Consider the following 19,993-nt stretch of genomic DNA (forward strand, 5'->3'; position numbering starts at 1 on the left):
ATGAGCGACTTCACCTCGAGCTTTTAAAATCTGACCCATATTTCTGTTATCTATAGGCACAAAAAGACCTTTCCTACCACTCCCTCATTTACCCACCTCCAACACCAAACATCTCACTCTTTAGTTACCAAAGTCCCCTCATCCAGGGACAAGAAATAGATAAACTCCCGTATGGAATTCAGAAACACGATGCAATTTCACGCCCATCGTTTCCAGGATGGTCCAGTCTCTCGCTGCCAGGGTGAGGACGAGAAAAATAGGACGGAGACACGGGAGGAGACCCCTGATCACAAAATAGATGTTTCTACAAGGTCTCTGAACAACCCTAGCTGCTGACTACACCCAAGCTACCCAACACAAGCATTTTAAAACACTAGTGAGGGCAGGATTATGTTCTTCCCCCAAATCTGCCTGGAATGTCTATATTGCACAGTCTGGAGCTACTGCCTTTCCAACACTCTACCGTGCTTACCAAGGAAATTTCCCCTTCACACTAATTAATGTCAAAGTGCAGTGCAGGCCTCACTGTTTTTAGTTTGGTGAAATGCTGAATATTCATGTTATTTCACAGACACCACAAGGCCACACCTAACTAGTAAGGATGGTATCTTCCTTCCAAGCTCCAATGAGAATAGGGTGTCTTTCAAAGATCAAGGGAACAACAGGCAGGTGTGAATACCCATGGACATCTTGACACGTTTATGAAACAGGAAGGTTATCGAAAATATGGGGCTTACTATTCTGAAAGAAAGCTAAGAACATTTCATGAGCAAAGTGTGCAAGCAAAAGCTATCCAAAACACTAGGGACAAATACTGCCTGAGATTTCCGAGGAATTTATTTTAGGAAAGTAGGCCAAGTGTTGGGATTTAGTTAGAAGGATTTTCATCACAGAACTCATTATAATATCTAAAACTGTAAGACCCTATATTTAACAATAAAGAAATAGTTAAATAAAATCATGGTACAAGCATTAAACTCAACACTTCTCAATGGTCAATTCTAAAGGTTTCAGAAGACTAATGGCCTAAAACACGTAAAACGAATACTTCAATGAAAAGGGCACATTACAACAGAATACAATTTTCATCAAAAAAAAAAAAAATCTAGGGGTGCCTGGGTGGCGCAGTCGGTTAAGCGTCCGACTTCAGCCAGGTCACGATCTCGCGGTCCACGGGTTCGAGCCCCGCGTCGGGCTCTGGGCTGATGGCTCAGAGCCTGGAGCCTGCTTCCGATTCTGTGTCTCCCTCTCTCTCTGCCCCTCCCCCGTTCATGTTCTGTCTCTCTCTGTCCCAAAAATAAATAAACGTTGAAAAAAAAAATTTTTTTTTAAAAATCTAAGACAAGTATATACAAAAATGCACTAAGGTATTCAAAGTAACTAACTCAGAAGCATGTTTATATTATCTGTGTTTGTTACAATGAACACATGTGGCTTTTATATTAGGAAAAGCTTTTTTGGAGATACCTTACCCTAGCTCCCTTTTTTATCTCTAAGTCTGGAAAATTTCCAACAAACACAAAGACCCCACAGAGAAGCCGCAATCCCATACACGATGCCCAAGCTTCCAAATGCCTGGTTTTTTTGTTTATTTTTAAAGTTTGTTTATTTATTTATTTAGAGAGAGAGAGAGAGAGAGAGAGAGAGCACCTGTCTGTCCAAGCAGGTTCCACGCTGTCATCACAGAACCCAACGCAGGGCTCGATCTCACAAACCGTGAGATCAGGACCTGAGCCAAAATCAAGAGTTGTACACTTAACCAACTGAGCCAACCAGGTGTCCCTCCAAATGCCTAGTTTTTACTTGTTAATTCATCTGAATCAGGATCCAGATAAGGTCCACACAGAGCTTGACCAGTATATCTTTTAAAATCTTTATGGTTTTCCTCTTCCTCTCTATTTCCCCCTTGCAATTTACTCATTCAAAAATCCAGACCTTTGGTCAGTCTGGAATTTGCCTTTTGTATTCCTATGGTGCTGTTCACCACGTATTCCAGCCAGACCTCTGTAATGCCTTTAAATTGGTGGTTGGACAGTGCTCACTTCAGCAACACAAATACTAAAATTGGAATGATAGAAGATTGTCATGGCCCCTGCACAGGGATGACAGGCAAATTTGTGAAGTGTTCCGTGCTTCTTATATAGTTTAGGGGGAAAAAATGGATATTTGGACACTTGAACAGCCTTATGTGGGGTTTTTCTAGGGGGAGGAGTGGAAGGTAGAAGGGAGTAGGGTGTTGCAAGACTATTTCCTAAGAGGTAATGTGTTCTATCACTGGGGGCTCAAGATACCTGGTTGTCTTTTTGTGATAGGATTAACTCACTGTTAATGCCCATGCCTACATTTGGCAATTAATTCATTAGTGGATGCAAAATGGCAGTCCTCCACTTCGCTTTCGTTGTTACAATAATTTCATAAAGGAAAAACTTCTGAGATGCCTGGGTTGCTCAGTCAGTTAAGCGCCACACTCTTGATTTCAGCTCAGGTTATGATCTTATCGTTCAGGAGATACAGCCCCAAACTAGGCTTAGCACTGAGTGTGGAACCTGCTTGGGATTCTCTCCCTGCCTGTCCCCTACTCGTAGGTTCTCTCGCTCTCTGTCTCTCTTAAAAAAAAAAGAAAATTAAAATTAATAAAGAAAAACTTCCACCCATCTGCTCCCTGGTTACTCAGGATCAAAAGCTACTCTTAATTTTTAAATATATACATGCTTGTAGATTTAAGCTTCCACTATGTATAGAATAACCAGAAGCCACAAGCAAAAGCCTCCTTATTTTCCAGCCAGATCTGGAGCTCAAGAGTTCCCCAGGTCAGGAGGGGCCTGATCCGTACAAAGTGCAGCAAGGCCAACACAGTGGAGCCTCCAGAGAGCTCAGACCGCCCTTTACCCAGCAGCGCCCTTGGCACAGGGGCACCTGTCGTGGGAGTGGCAGGCCACCTCACTGCGCATGCCCAGGTTACTTTCCCAACGCCAGCGCAGGGCCGCGGGCTGCCCCCAAACCCGAAGCGGGCATCCGGGAACTGAACCGAAGTTCCCCCGAGGCCGGCCAAGGAAAGTCCTCACACCAGGCAGCAAAGCGGAGAGAACTGACAAACTGTGCAGGAGAAAAATGGAGTCAACAGTCTGAACTCAATTTAACGATGGCTTTACAAATTGGAGGGCTGACAGCCCGAGGCGGAGAAAGGCACACACCACAGCACGGGGTCAGGGTCTGTGGCTGGTGGGCAGCTCTGTGGCTGCGAAACAAAAAAAAAAAAAAAAAAAAAAAAAAAAAGGCCAGAAGAGCCGATTTAATAACTCAGGGTCGGCACTTGGGCTTCTGCCTGGGCCTTTGATTTTTATCAACTAACAATCCAGGCGAGTGGAGAGTGCGGAAGCAAGTCCGCAGGTAAGCCTTGCATGGCCCCGCAGGTCACTGAGCCAGATTTCCCTCTGGGGCTTCCAGATGGGGAGGCTGGGAAGACCTCCTTACTGCCGGCAAGGTCTCCTCAGAATTGCATTCATTAGCTAAATGTGCACTGGCCCACGGGAAAGAGACCTGGACCATTAAATATAAATGCAAAACAAAATTAGACCCATCCATTCTAAATCTCAGATCTCTGTAGCAGGAAAGGTTTACTCCCTGCTTTTAATTTTTCTAAAAGGCATAAGCACTGAAATCACCACCGCTCATGACCAAGCACCTAGATTTGGGTCCCACCCTTCCCCAAACCAAACAAAGAAATTACTTTTGTTTCTTAATCCCTGTCAGATTTCATGAGGCATCTGTTGACACTTCTAAACCCGGATTAAGTTTCTATATAAGTACTTCTGGCCCAGCTTTTAAACAGAACCACAAACCCATCTGCAGTGGTACAAAACAGAAGCTGATAAGCTTTAAATGAATTGGAAACATTTACCTAAATGAGAGTCAGGACTAACTCAGGGATTTTCCTTTAAAAAATACATTAATAAAGAAAGCAAGGGGAAATTAACGTTTGTAAAATGTCTCTCCCCCACATTAATAAAAATAATCACTGCTTAACAAACTACTCACGCCACAGCTGTAGTCCACAGGATAACCATGTGCCGTGGCTTCTTGCTTTCCTTTGGTTTCCATTTTGCCCCACTTCTATGAGCGCCCTTGGACACAAGGGATTTCAACTATTTCTGGTCACTGCTGTATCTCCAACACCAAGAACAATGCTTTATGGTAGGTGTTCTGTATCTATTTGAGGGAGGACAGTAATTCCATTCATTCACTAGAACCAGGGGTATTTCAGAGCCAACAGGTTACTCCAAGGAGATGACCAAACAGTTAAGCTTCAGCTCCTTCTCTGTAAATATGCCCCTAATTGCACCTCATCAGAAAACAACCTGCTTGGACCTCCTCCCATCAAAGCTAGCAGAGCACCCCCCTTATTTCCCCACATCTCCATAGCAAGCTCTTTGGAAACCCCCAAACATTGAGGGATACCACGCAATCCATTAACCTCTCCTCTGATCCGCAAAGACCTTCCCATTTAAAGCAGTGAAGGGAGAGAAAAGAAACTCCAAACACTGGGGCCCTGTTCATTCCAGATCCATTATATTCTGAAAGTGAACTAGGAAGAAACCAGACGAGACATGAAATATCCCAAAGCAAATGGACCTTGAATACATCATTGCACTGCCTTTCAAATAACTACCGTCTGTTGTTAGCCTTCATTTCTTTAAAACCTGAAAGCCCATAGTGCAGGATGAGTGAAGAGGCAGGCTGTTTACTGGCAAAACTCAGGCTCTGGATCAAAAAGCTCAGACGTGGGCTAGCCACAGGAATATAAACAGGTAACCTCTCCTCTGGGACTCATTTGCCTCATCTGTTAAGTGGAATGATAATAGGAGCTCCCTTTGGGAATTGTAAGGGAATCAAATATGGTAATGCACAAAACATACTTGGCACAGGGTCTGAGCTTTCAAATATGCTCTACAAGTTGTGATCATGAGGAGGAAGAGAATGATGAAGACAAAGAGAATGACGACCACAGTGACGGTCATGCTGACGATGATCAACTTACAGTACACGATGAAGAGATATAGCCCATTTTAGTGTTGGAAATACAGTCATGTCACATACCCCACGTTCTACTCTGAGTTCTCCAGAGGGTAGCTTTCATTTTGGGCAAGTGGCGAGACAGTGATGGCTGTCCCTTGCCCACCAACCACATCAGCTTCATTTCCTCCGCTAAGGCTGCTATGAATTTTCATGTTCACATAAAGTGCTCAACCAGAAACGAAGCTGTCAACAGTGGACGCTGGGCAGGACTCTCTGAGAGGGCAGACAGAGGGAGAGAGACGTCCATACGGGTTAGCGGGTGGTAAGAATTCAAAGAAGAAGGAACCCACTGCAAGTCTCCAGTGGAATGCAAACCCAATTAAAGACAGACATGGCATCTGTAATGCTTTGAAGGGTATCCCTCCACGCCTACGCGGTGCCTGGTACGTGCCAAGTTTTTACTGAACCAAAAAACAGAGAAGGATGCAACAGACCAGTGTATCACCCAGTTTCCTGGAAAGCAAAGCGGCAGCTCTTGAGACTGCTGAGCATCCGGCATTCGGCACTGGTGTTTCTGTCAGCTAGAAGAAATCTAGAGCTTTAGGCTACAGTAGGGGGCTAAATAGTGACCCTTGACTCCCCCCTCCAAAAGAGAGAAAGTCTATGTCCTAATGCCCAGAACTTGCGAACACCACGTTGTATCATCAAGAGCAAACACTCCCTTACAAGCCTCGGTGTGATTAAGTTAAGGATTCTAACAGGAGATATTGCTCCTCGATGATCCAGGTGAGTTCTAAATCCAGCGACAAGTATCCTTAGGAGAGTGAGGCCAAGGGGAGATTTGACAGGCAGAAGAGGCAGAGGCAGCTCGACCACCGGACAGAGATGGAGTCACAGGGTCCAGGGATACTGATAGCCACCAGAAGGAAAAAGAGGTAAAGAATAGATTCTCCTTTTAAGTTTGACGTTTTGCTGTGGCACCCCTAGGAAACTAATACAGCTTCCGCACTCACAGGCAAGTACACATCCAGGTAACACACTTGAGGCATCATCTTCTCCTTCTTAAGTTGTCCCAAAGCCACAAATAGGACAGGCAGGTGCCAGGTAAGAAGCCATGTCAGAAAGTGACAGAGCAACGGTGTAGTTCAAGGAGGTCGGGCCAAGGCAAAAATGCAAGGACAGAGCACCTGGATGGCTCAGTCGGAAGAGCGTGTGACTCTTGATTTCGAGGTCATAATTTGAGCCCCGCGTTGGGCGTAGAGATCACTAAAAGATAATAAACTTTAAAAAAACACAAGGACAGTACAGCACAAATACCAGGTGTTAAAGAACAACATGCATGTCCACTCTAAATAAGACTGCCTAATATTTGAAGTTGACAAATCATACATATATTTAAGTTACACGTATGTAATTTTTAAAAAATGATCTGCATCTTTGCAAGCAAACAAAATCTCAGAAGACAGCATCATACGATTTGATCTAGAACTTTATCAATCTACTACAAACTACAACCTCCTGGAGACCATCAGAGTTCCCTCACTTCCTACCGGTGGGCTCACCTCTAGGGCAAGGTCTCTCAAAACGGAATTAGAAGAACAGTATAGTCTTTTCAAAAGTCAAAAGTTCAAGATTTGTTTTTATTTCTATGAATAACTAAAAATAAAATACTCCCAAATACAAACCAGGCAAAAAACCTGGTAACTGGCAGTCAAAAGACACTTTCATGCAACAAAACTGAAATATCTTGTGTTTGTGGGGCTTGGATAAATTCACAGAGTTCTTGCAAGATGCTTCTCCCTTTGATAAGATGTCTATACATAAATTTGAGAAACACTGCTCTATGGTACAGTGCTGACATTTTGCTCAGCGTAACAGAAAGAAAATAATGACATACAAATATTGACTTGAATATCCTTCATCTTGAATACAAAAAACATCAGTTATCCATTCCATAACAGTATCTGAAGAGAATTAGTAATCAGATGCCGCTCTTCCCTCAGCCTTTTCAGTTGTTCTAAGGCCTCAAAGGGCCAGGCTATGTGAGTATCTGGAAATAATAACTCGGTACCACAACTTTGAAAATAGTAGCTAAAGGTTTGACAAATGTAAGTCCAACAAACGCCCTTCTAAAAGAGCAAGCAGGAATGTTTTCTTTAAATTATGTCCTTAAAATTCCACAAGACTGAGTCACAGCTCCAAGTGATAAACTGAAATCTGATTATGATGCAGAGATTACACACAGTTCTCTTAACGAGATTATTCCAGTCTAAATAAATAATAATTCACAGAGTTGAATGATAAGATGGCTATCGTCACTTATCACCATCAGCTAGGCAGGCAGATCCTCAAAGGGCTGGGCTGTGTTCCTGTGCAGTTTTCTCTATCGGGTGACCAGCACAGTTTCAGACGTGACTGACATCTTTGTGGCGTAGGGCCAACAATGATAAACTAAACTCACACACAGAAATGCTGAGGAAGAGGCAGGGCAGAGCCGGGTCAATTCCTAAGAAATCTCAAGTTCCACAGGTGTGTGCTCCAAGATCACAAAGAGCTTCATTTCCTTCAGAAACTGAAACCGGAACAAGGCGCCAAAGGAACAGGAAGTGTTCGACTGGATCCATGTCGCTCTAGCTTTGGCACTGAGAAAGTCACAGAAAATTCCCTGGCCTCCATTTTCTTCCCTGAAATACAGCCCTCACCAGTGTGCCTGGCCCACGACGAGTCCTCTGCATGGATTTCTGTCTTCATTCCACCCTCTCAGCAACCTTGTGAGGTCAGGGCTACTATTATCCTCATTTTCCAGATGAGAAAATTAACTGAACTTCAAGTAACGTGCCCAATGTCGTTCTGGCACTAAGTAGTTAGTGCAAAAGCCAGAATTCAAATTCTGGTCTGAGCTAGAACATGAAACAACTAACGAACTTCACAAGAGATAAGAAAATGACAAAGATGATCCTGTGACACCAGACCATCTGGGTGCTGGCAGAAATTTTTAAAAAGTGTTTTTATGACTTAAAATACTTGATACTAACATGAAAGTGTGTTAGTCCCCAAACTGTACGGAGACCAGTGGCTGGAAGGAGGTGGCCCTGCCTCCCCCACAGTAACAAGCCATGTGGCCAAGAAGCCACCCTATACTGAACAGCATTTTGATCTAGGATTTCAGTGAAGATTCAGTGGAGATTTAATCAACTGACCCAGTGTACAAGGTTGGAATGAACAGATCACACAGTAGATCAAAGAAACCAAATTCCAAACATCCAGCAAGGTGGAGCCGGACTAAAAGCAACAACACGAGATTTTACCATGTAAAATATGAGGCTCAGATTAACCACCAAGTACATAAAATGCAGGACCAGGGACACACCAGACGGTTCCATCGGAAATAATTTGGAACAGACGTTTATACCAGCATTATTCATAATGTCCAAAAAATGGAAATGACTCCCATGTCTATCAAGTGATGAATGCATAAACATAATGTGGTATATTCATAAGTGGACTATTCTTATTTGTCCATAAAAAGGAATGAAGTTCTGATACATAGACGATGAATGAAGCTTGAAAGCATTATGCTAAGTGAAAGAAGCCAGTCACAAAAGGCCACATGTTGTATGATTTCATTTCTATGAAGTGTCCAGAATGGGAAAACTTATACAAAGAGTAAGCAGATTAGTAATGCCTGGGGCTAGGGGGAGTTGAGGGGAAACGGGGAGGTTTCTGTTATCGGTATGGGCTTTCTTTTCAGGGTGCTGAAAACGTTCTAACACTGATTCTTATAATGGTTGCACAGCTCTGCGGATATTAGATGGGTGAACCGTATGGTATATGGATCTATCTCAATAAAGCTGTTCCCAAAAACAAAAAGAAAACATCTAGAGCATTTAGTTGCCTGTATGTTTAATGTTTATTTATTTTTGAGAGACAGAGAGACTCACAACACAAGTGGGGAAGGGGCAGAGAGAGAGGGAGACACAGAATCCGAAGCAGGCTCCAGGCTCTGATCTGTCAGCACAGAGCTCGACGCAGGGCTTGAACCCATGAACCGCAAGATCATGACCTGAGCCAAAGTCAGACGCTTAACCGGTCGAGCCACCCAGGTGCCCCACAGTTGCTTGTATGTTTAAACAGAGATAGCAATATAGATATATCCTGCTTTTTAGAAGTTGGCCTTACACCACTTTGCTCTCAAAAGAGACCTGCATTAGTACCTATTTTTACTAATCGAAAGAAATCCAAAGAGGATTTTCACTTTTATAAAAAAAGAAAAAGGTGAAAAGCAAAAATAGCATTCAGAGTCTGTTCTCCAGCGAGCCTTACGGAGGCTGAAGAGCGGCCCCACCAAGCTCTTCCCTGAACTACACTCAGCAACTCAGCATCAAACCGCCATAGCTTTGAAATGCGTCTGCGAGCATCTGTGCTTTCTCTCGATTTATTCTGTGCATCCATTAGCAAGATGTGTCCTAAAGTATCAGAAAAACCTAAGATAATTTTTTGGGGGTCTGGGAATGCTCAGAAAATTTTCCACATAATTAATGACAATTGCTTCTTGGCTTTATGCCATCTCAGCTTACCAAAGGTTCCTCTGAGTACCTGACTTTGGGAAAGCAGGAGAATCTTGTATACCTTAATTCTAGGAAAACGATCTGACCTTCAGATTGGCTCAAAATGAGGAAGAACAAGGAAAAAGTCTGCTAACAGGGGGCATCTGGGTGGCTCAACCGGTTACGTGGCAGACTTGGGCTCAGGTCATGATCTCATGGTTTGTGTGTTCGAGCCCCACAGGGGTCTCTACACGGACAGCTGTCTCCCTCTCTCTCTGCCCCTTTCCCACTCTCTCTCTCAAAAATAAATGAACATTAAAAATAAAAAACAAAAAGAAGAAGAAAAAAAGTTTGCCAACGTGAAGTAGTGAACTCTTTGGTGCTGGAAGCATTCAAGCAGAGACCACCTGACTTTTTCGTGAAGAAAACAACCAAAGGGACTTATTTCACCTGTGGGATAAAAGTTCAAAAAGACTTTCTCTAAGATACTAAAATGCTCATATTTGTCACAGATGACAGTTAAGTAACTGAAAAATTTATCATTGCATTGGGATATGTATGAGAGCACAGAATGTGGCGGTAGGTTCCCTGCAATCAAATCCATTCTCTACCATTTCATAATATGCCCTTAGGGAAGCCATCAGCACAAGATTCAGCTTTTTGTCTTGTATAATGGAGTCAGTAATAATAACATAAATCAATACTTTACAGACTAATTGGTAAGATTCAACAACAAAATGATGAGGCCCTCCTCATTGGATCTCATCGGACTCTTGGCTCTTACGAGCCAAAGCCATAGCATCTCAGCATTTTTAGTGACACCACATGGAACAGAAAATAGTAACTTCCAACTAAAACTAAAACACCACCCAGTAGCTTTCACTGATCAAAAGGGGCAGGACCCAGGGCGCCTCGGTGGCTCAGTCGGTTGAGCGTCCGATTTCATCTCAGGTCATGATCTCATGGTTCATGGGTTTAAGCCCCGCGTCAGGCTCTCTGCTGACACCTCAGAGCCTGGAGCCTGCTTTGGATTCGGTGTCTCCCTCTCTCTCTGCCCCTCCCCTGCTCACACTCTGTCTCTCTCTCTCTCAAAAATAAGTATTAAAAAAAAGGGGGGGGTGCAGGACCCTCTCCCAGAGACCCCACCATATACATTGTTGCCAATAAATATCCAAAACTTCCAAGAAATGTCAGTGCTATTTTCATAGCTTCGTGAAGGTATAGTACAATATTGGACAGTAGGACCCTCCCAAGAAAAAACTAATATGCTTCAAAGTTCTGAACTTGCTAAATTAACACAATACAACTTTAGGGATATCCTACCTTACTTACCCTTCATTCTCCTAGCTGACAACTTGTTTTTCCACCAACTCCCTTTGCTGGATGTTATTTTAACATCAAGAATAGAAGTCCCATGCCACCAAATCATGCTTGTAATATGGCTGTTTGACAGGCCCCAACGAGTGGAAGTTAAGTCTTCATTACATGCTCACGAAGTCCATATGTGTATTTTACAAGGTCTCAGCTCTCCTTTGAACCTTGTCTATTATAAATACAGGCTTTAGATATATTCTCACTTTGAGATCACTTACACCGTTGACTATTTGCAGGGCAAACGAATGCAATCAAACACTAAAGCTTCAAGGAGATTAGAGAACTGCCAAGGTCTGAACTATATCAACAGCTTGAAATCAGCTCATTCAACAGTGCGTTGACAGTATTACACCCGCAAAACAAACATGGAAATGGTGCGCGTGTCAGGTACGGCATCACATTCCAGCAGTTTGTACCTGAGACTTACAGGGAAACATCCTGTCATCAGAGTTGTTCCAAGAGGACAGTCCCTGGCTTCCTTCTCAGACAGTTCACCTGTTGACAAATGCTTCTCCGAATACATAGGGAGCTCACGGAAGAAAGGCAGAAACTCGCAAACATCTCCGGCATGGGGGTCAAGAAGAAACCTTGTGCTTTAAAGAAATCTGTGCTTTAAAAAGAAAGAAAGATCTGGGAGCGCCTGGGTGGCTCAGCGGGTTAAGCATCCGACTCAAGTCATGACCCCACAGTTCGTGGGATCAAGCCTCAGGTTGGGCTCTGCACTGACAGCAAAGAGCCTGCTTAGGATTCTCTCTCTCTCTCTCTCTCTCTCTCTCTCTCTCTCTCCGCCCTTCTCCCTCTGCTCCTCTCCCACTCACATTCTCTCTTTCTCAAAATAAACATTTTTTCAAAGAAATAACTGAAGACTCCCTCCCTCTCCCTTTGCCCCTCTCCCAACTCATCCTCTCTCTCTCTCCCTCTGCCCCTCTCCCCACTCATTCTCTCTCAAATAAAAAAATAAGATCTTTAAAAATAATAAATAAAAGAAAAAGAAAAATTTAGTCTAAAACTTTATTTTCCTGCAGAAAGTCATTTGACAATAACCCAGCACACTTTCATATAAAAACACTTGACAAATGAGTAAAAAGGAACTTCTTCAACGTAATAATAAAGGGCGTCTAAAAAACCCAAAAGCTGACATCACCATCACTGGTAAAAGACTATCCGTCTTCCCACTAACATCAAGAACAGGGTAAGGGTGTCTGCTCTCACCACTTCTGTTCTGGGGACCACTTCTGTCCACTTCTACACTGGAGGTTCTAACCAGGGCAATTAAGTAATAAAAAGAAATAAAAGGCATCCAGATTTCAAAAGAAAAAGTAAAACTACCTCTGTTTGCAGATGTCATGATCTTGTATATAGAAAATTCTTAGGAATCCATCAAAAAACCTACATGAGCTAAAAATTCAACAGAGTTGAAGTTCGGCAAGGTGGCAGGATACAAAATGAATATACAAAAATCAATCATATTTCTATACGTTAGCAATGAACAATCCAAGAATGAAATTAAAATTTGTGTTTCACATCAGCTTTGTCTCAAATAAATTCCAGATCTCTGACCTATACGCTGGGAAATTATAGTCATTCCAATGATGTTCATTTCTGGCTCTCAGAAAAGTATATCAATTTAAGTATCTCAATTGCTCTTTAAGCACTTAAAGTCACATTTGTTCATTTGATAAATACTTATCAAGTGCTACTTATATCCCAAGCTTTAGGGAAATGGCAGTGTATAAAAATATTCCCTACTGCCTCCCTCCATGAAACTCACATTCTAGTTAGGCATACGAGACAATAAACAGGAACAAAAAACCAATGACTTCTGATGCTATTATTTCACAACAAGTAACACAAAGAAGAGAGGTGGAGGCTAATGGGAAGGTGGGGTGTGCCTTAGATGCAGAGGCCAAGGAAGTCTCTCTGAGGTGGTAATATTCTAAGAATAAACCAAAATCAAGAAGAAGCGTGGGGTGGGGGGTTGGTTTCTGTGTGGTTGGTTTCTATACAACTACAGAGCATATGTAAGAATGCTGGGCTGAAAACAACCTTAGTGTGTTCTCGAAACAGCCAGAGTGCAGGGCAAGCAAGGGGGCTCAGCCAAGGCCAGGCCCAGGCTGGGCGGGGGCAGTGGTGGTGGGAGGCAGGGGCCTAAATCATGTGGGACCTTGCAGGCTAGGGTCCAGAGTGAAAGCTTTATCCTAATATGTGCTGGGAAGCCAGTGGTTAAGGGAAGGAAGGAGGAAGAAGGAAGAAAGGAAGTGATAAGATGTGCTCACTCAGCTTCTTTGTGGAATAAATGGTCAGAAACGCTGAACGCAACACATGCTTGGGTCATCACCTGCTGTGTGAACGTGGGTATGTCACCCTACCTCTCTGAACCAATACCGATTATTATCTCAACTGCCTCCCAGATGACACATTTGAAAACTCTTTGCAAAATGAAATTTGCTGCTGAAAAGTGCAGCAAAATTATCATCATCCTTACTCAGGCCTTACCTAACTGCCTAAAACAGAAGGAATTTCTTTCTCTAGAAACAAAGAGCACTTTTACACTTATCACTTTCCATGCAGTATTATGAGCATTATCTGTGTATCTGATCACTTCCTCTAGACAGTAGACTCAAATCTCACCTCTGCAGAATTGATCACTGCCTTTTACTGGCTTCCACTGTCCCCACTCCACACCACAATCAGAGCATCTACATCATTTTACTGCAATTGATTATCTACATGCCCATCTCTGTCACTAGATTATAAGTTCTCTGAAAAGAGTTTCCTTATCTTCTTCCTATCTATACTGCCAGTGCCCACATCACTGAAAACGGGGAAGCTTTGCATGTGTTTGAAATTTCCCTTTTCGCTACTGCTCAAAAATCTCAACATGTGAGTAAAATAAACACCCTTATAAAATTTAGGCTATTTTCAAAAACAAAAGACTTAGGAAAACTTTGGCAACATGTATTTGTATATAACAAATGCAATTTTTAGAAAATAATATACTCACACACCAAACTCTGGGGGGATCTTTACATCTGGCAAAAAGTTGTCGCCCATTTTTTTTTCCCACAGTGCAATTTCAAGGCAGTCAAACCAGAACCGTTAACCTGGATTCCTCAACCCAGTAACAGTGCCTGCCTCAAACAGTCTCAAGATTTGAATTAAGGAGATCCTCAAGACACATTTTCCTTTTTACTGAAATATTTTGGACAAATAACATAAACTTAAGGCATACAAGATGGTAATTTTTTACATTTCTATATTGTAATATGATTACAATTAATAATTGTAGTGATAATTAACACCTCTACTACACTACTTATTCTTTTTTTAGCGGTGGGAGTAATTAAGTTCTAGTCTTTTAGCAAATTTGTTAATTATAATAGGATATTGTCCATAACCACTACAGTGTGCATTAACTCTAAGGCTTATTTTCTACACAGTGTACGTCTGTACCCTTAAACACCTGCCCTAACCCTCCACACTCCCCCTTCATACTCTAGTGGCCACCATTTTACTCTCTGTTTTTATGAGTTTGCCTTACTCATTTAAAGTTTTTTATACTACAAAATGTAAAATTATCTTATTGAACACCAATGAATTAATTTGATTACATGTAGGCCCAGACAACTATTTTAAATCTAACGGTTCCCAAAAAGTGCTTATGATCCGAGTCTAATCCCTACTGCACAATATCCAATTTACCAAACTAATGCAAATTAAAATTAGCTTTCGTCTTTTTGATAAACACATAGAAGTACCTAAAGACTCAAGGCAGAAGACACAGAAAATCGGAAGTTCCTTTTTTCTTTCAAAGTTAAAAGTCTGCATTTCTATTTCCTCCTCTCCCTTCCAAAGAACTGGTTAAGAGGACTGGAGGGCAAGACAAAGCCTGCAGTCTGTTTCTGTAAGCTCTTCTGATCCTCTCTTCTGTGTGGGAATCAGTTTCCTACCTGAGATTACTAGTTTATCACTCTATCTACTGAAAAATTATGAACAACTTGTTCTGAGGGATATACAGCAGCGTGGAGTAAGCTGCTCGTATAACTTGTTAAGTTTTAGTCAGCCGACAGAGGAGTGGTTCTCAAAGTGTGGTCCAGGCCAGCAGTATCAACATCAATAGTAATCTGGTTAGAAATGTTCACGGGCCCCACCAGAGACCTACTGAATCAGAACCTCTGGCAGGGAGGGCTCAGCAATCTGTGTTACAAGGAGTCCTAGATGATTCTGACAATTCTGATGAGCAAAGTTTGAGAACTACTGTGCTATGCAGATTAAAAAATAGCCTTTCCATGGGCACCTGGGTGGCTCAGCTGGTTAAGCGTCTAACTTTGGATCAGGTCATGATCTCACGGCTCAGGAGTTCGAGCCCTGCGTCGGGCTCTATTCTAACAGCTCAGAGCCTGGAGCTCTCTTCTGATTCTGCGTCTCCCTGTCTCTCTGCCCCTCCTCAACCTGCGCTTTCTCTCTTTCTCTCAAAATAAATAAATAAAGCAAAGAACAAAAATAAATACAAATAGCCTCTCCATAGAACTTACAGACTTTAAGGAAAATAATTGTGAAAACAGTTAAGTTTCAGTGAAGCCATATGCAAGATACAAGGGCCATAGCTGATGTTTTACATTATCTATAGAATCCTTTGCTCTTGATCTGGTTTGCAGAACTTCCTGGTTTCAGTCCTTACCCACTCTGAAGGATACACAGAAATATCTAGAAAACAAAGCAGGGAAGCCAGGAGCACCTGGGTAGCTCAGTCAGTAAAGGGCCTGACTCTTAATTTCAGCTCAGGTCATGATCTCACAGTTCCTGAGATGGTTCCTAAGTTTGAGCCCCACACTGGGCTCTGTGCTGACAGCAAGGAGCCTGCTAAGAATTCTGTCTGTCTGTCTGTCTGTCTGTCTCTCTCTCTCAAAATAAATAAGTAAACATTAAAAAAAAAAACAGCAAAGTAGCAACAACCTATAAGATAGCAGTATAATATGGTTAAAGGTCCGAATCAGAAAAAAGAACTGGCATGAGTTAACTTTCATGTACTTGGTTCTTAAAATTTCTGGATAAATACTTGTGTCCATAGACAAGTCGTTGATTTAATTTCCTTATACATAGTAGTACCCATGCTCTAAAGGCTATTACTTGTCAGGATGAGTAACGGAGATAAAGGTTTTGGGAATTTTTAGATTCCACATATAAGTGATGTCATACAGTACTTTTTTTCTCTGTCGGATGTTATCTCATTTAGCATAACGTGGTTCAAGGTCCATCCATGTTGTTACAAATGGCAGGATGTCCTCCTCCCTCATTAAGATACATTTTCTAAGCATCTGACAATTATTATACTACTTTGGGGAAAGGACACTAATATTTCTTTCTACCCTTGTTGTCAAAGAAACTTGAGATGATAAATATTTTGAGCCATGTGAAACCACAAACACTGCAAAGCATGTCAACTGAACTGGAAAATTCCTTCAGCTTGAGCCAATCTTTAAAAAGATCCCCCAAAGAGCTCTTGAAAGAAAGACAGTAAACATTTTTTTCTGATTGGGGGTGGACGACAGGACAAAATATATGACTAAGAAAAAAACTCGTTATTAATAGTAAAGCATGGAATGCTAAAGTATTAACCAGGTATTAACCTAAAACACTGAAGAAAAATATGTATGTTTTATTTCTATATGGCTCTCCTGTTCATATAAAAAGGCAGAACACCTTAAATACTGGACTTTGTTCATACTGAGTTAGCTCAAGTAAACTTCTTCAGAATGAAGATCATGCCAACCTCTCCATCTCAAAAGATGCCCCGGCCAACAACTCCATAAAAAAGATCTGGAATAGTGTGCAGGAAGCAAGCCTACAGTTCTCACCCCATCATTTCTTTCCCACCAATAAGATCATCCATTTAAAGCACACATCGAGCTGACCAATTCCCACTGCCCTGTGGCCAAGAAATACCACTTAAATGCACGCCTCAGTCACCAGCCCTACTCAGCATCTTTGGGCACACTACCGCAGCCTGAGTAATTTCTGCAATCCTATGATTTCCTGTCCATTACTTGAAATTGCTGTTCTCCATCCACCTTCCAACTGTTTTCCAACGTTTTGCTCCTGGCATGGTGCTCCTTAGCAGCCCGACAGAACAGCTCCTGAAGGGAAAAGGAACCCAAAGCCAAAGACGGGCACACTTACAACACTGGTCGACCTGGAGAGCCTCCAGAACAACTGAGATCCACCATTTATTATCACTTCACAAACTCCATGTGCCTTCAAAAGAATCTACAGCAAACCATGACCCTTTTTATTTCCCTCTTACCAGAGACCACAAAAGTAATGTCAGTTGCAAGCTTTAAGAAGATATTGCTTTCCTGTCGATGAGTGGGGCTTGTAAGCAGCTTCGTTCACAAAGATCTCTCTGGATTACATCAAGGAGACCTTTTCACCTTTGAGGTTAAAACAAAGCAGCAATGCAGACGAAAAGCCAACAAAGCCATTTCATGGTAACCAAACTACCGGTGTCTGTCTGTCCTTCCTGTGCCCCTCTTTTATATAGAAAATATGTAAGTTACAGGTCTAATTTAGGCAATCTTGAAGTCTGTACACATGCGATGTGAACCACACAAAGGCACAAATGCCCATCTCCCAGTGTCCCTCCTCTTGCTCCTCAACGTCCCGTATGGAGTCAATAAGAAGCAACATCGCTGTGAAAACAGTCAATGTTTCACTAAAAACTACCCTCATTACCTACACCCTGGAGAACGCACATGGCATGTTGGTTACAACACAACTTTGTTGGTGCATTAACCGTCAAAGATGCTTAGGAGCGATGAAACCCTGAGCAAGTTATCCAAGCTCTATGAGCTTCCTTCCTTCCTTGTAAAAGTAGGAGTGATTCCTACCTTGCAGACATTTTGGGCAGAATAAACCAGACATTTCTTCATGCAGTACCTGGCACAGGGTCAGAGCCGGATCCATGGTAGCTATTGTCCCCACCCTTCCTCCCTCCACCTCCAAACTGCCTCAACTTAATGACACCTTTTTCCCAGATCCAAATAACTTACCATCACCATGGGCATTACATCATTAGAAGTTGAGGGGGCAATGTTGCTAGAAAAAGAGGAAGTTAGGGGAGAGATAAGAGGGAGCAGGGGACAGTTGACGCTCCAGTCAGACAAAAGAACAAAACCATGAAACTCTGGTTACCTTTGTTCCTAGATGGGCACTCCACAATTCCTCGTAGCATGAAAGAAAATGCCAAACAGGAAGTCATGGCTCAATGCTGAGACCGGTGATAAATCTATCCATAAATCCTGGCTTATCTCAACTATCTAAACTGGAGGGCTAAGGTATGACCCCAAAAAACCTTGGCAGTGTTCCACTGTAGCTGGTGTTCTCTTCACACAGGAATGTTTGACCAAAGGGCAGAAAGATTTTCCTTTGGCTTAGTTTACAATGAAGCTGGAAAACATTAAACCGCACCTCATTTGACCTTAATAAACCCAGGACACGGGAGAACAGATTTATTCATTTCTCCCCAAGTTCTCCCATTGGATTTTTTCATATTTTAAACTTCTTTTAATGACTTTCTACCGCGTTCAGCATATCAAGAATCCTCCCATTGATAATTAAACACCTGCTAATTCCTACAAAGGCATTCTAAGATTTAAAAAAAGTTAAAAGTCTGATGAATAAAACATCCCCTTTTATTCCACAGGGCTGAGTTCAAATAAAGGAAAATGGGTCATTAAATAAAACCTGTCAATTCTTTAAGGCTTGGTTGCTGCAAGTCAGTGACCATATTTATATTTAGATCACAATGAGGTGAAAGGTTATATATTAAAATATTTATTGCCCTAAGAATACTTAAAAAGAAGTTGCTCTGGTAAAGTCAGCACTCAAGATGAAAAATAGAACAGAGGTAGGCCATTATTATAATTTCCTATATTTTAATTTTCTATTGAAAATTTCAAACATTCAAAAATAGAATTCCCATGTAACTATTTCCCAATTTCGACAATTATCATGGATGGAAAATCTTATTTTTTTTTACCCTAACTCCCTCCCGACTCAACCTGGTCTCTGACTGTGACCACAATGATACTTCACTCTAAAGAATTCTAAAGTCCCAGGCATCACAATTTCTCCCATAACTAACTCAGTATCTATCACCAAAAGATAAGGACTCTTTTTTAATTATCATTCCATAACTGCTATCTTGCCTATACCTAGAAAGTAATTAATAATAATGCCATGAGTTAAATAATCAGTATTCAAATTTCCCTATCTAAAAAACAAATGAATGGGGCACCTGGGTGGCTCGGTCGGTTAAGCGTCCGACTTCTGCTCAGGTCATGATCTCACAGTTCGTGACTTCGAGCCCCGCATGGGACTCTGTGCTGACAGCTCAGAGCCTGGAGCCTGCTTCACATTCTATGTCTCCCTCTCTCTCTGCCCCTTCCCTGCTCATGCTCTGTCTCCCTCTGTCTCAAAAATAAATAAGCATTAAAAAAAAAAATTTAAAAAAAATAAAAATAAAAAACAAATGAATGAATAAATAAATAAATAAATGGGGACGTCTGGGAGGCTCAGTTGGTTAAACATCTGACTTCGACTCAGGTTATGATCTCACAGTTTGTGAGTTGGAGCCCGTGTCAGGCTCTGCGCTAACAGCTCAGAGTCTGGACCCTGCTTCGGATTCTGTGCCTCCCTCTCTCTCTCTGCTCCTCTCCTTCTCATGCTCTCTCTCTCTCTCTCCCTCTCAAAAATAAATAAACATTTAAAAAATTAAAAAAAAAAAAAAAAAAAAACCTTTTAACATTGATTTGATCGAATCAGGATCCAAAGTCCACACATTACATTTAGTGGCAATGTCTCTTTAATCCTTTTTCACCTAAAGGTTCTTTTCTGACTCTTTAAACTGATCGATACATTTACTGAATAAATGGGGTCATGTGAAGTACAGAATTCCTCTCGTTCTGGGTTTTGCTGATTGAATTCCATGTGTGTCCTTTTACATTATGCTTTATCCTCAGAATTCGATCAAGAGGTTTGATCTGACTCAAATTATG

The 19,993-nt window shown here is 41.9% G+C and overlaps 1 protein-coding gene and 1 non-coding gene across 5 annotated transcripts in view; one reads left to right on the forward strand and one right to left on the reverse strand.

The window, feature by feature from the left end:
- The window catches only part of PTPRG (protein tyrosine phosphatase receptor type G), a 709,728-nt gene that overhangs the window by 631,760 nt on the left and 57,975 nt on the right, over positions 1-19,993 (reverse strand). The window lies entirely within an intron of this gene.
- Positions 2,035-2,137, forward strand: LOC113593615 (U6 spliceosomal RNA). The gene has a single exon (XR_003413895.1). It is a non-coding gene; the product is annotated as a U6 spliceosomal RNA (small nuclear RNA).

This window comes from Acinonyx jubatus, chromosome A2 (genome assembly GCF_027475565.1).
Source record: "Acinonyx jubatus isolate Ajub_Pintada_27869175 chromosome A2, VMU_Ajub_asm_v1.0, whole genome shotgun sequence".
NCBI lineage: Eukaryota > Metazoa > Chordata > Mammalia > Carnivora > Felidae > Acinonyx > Acinonyx jubatus.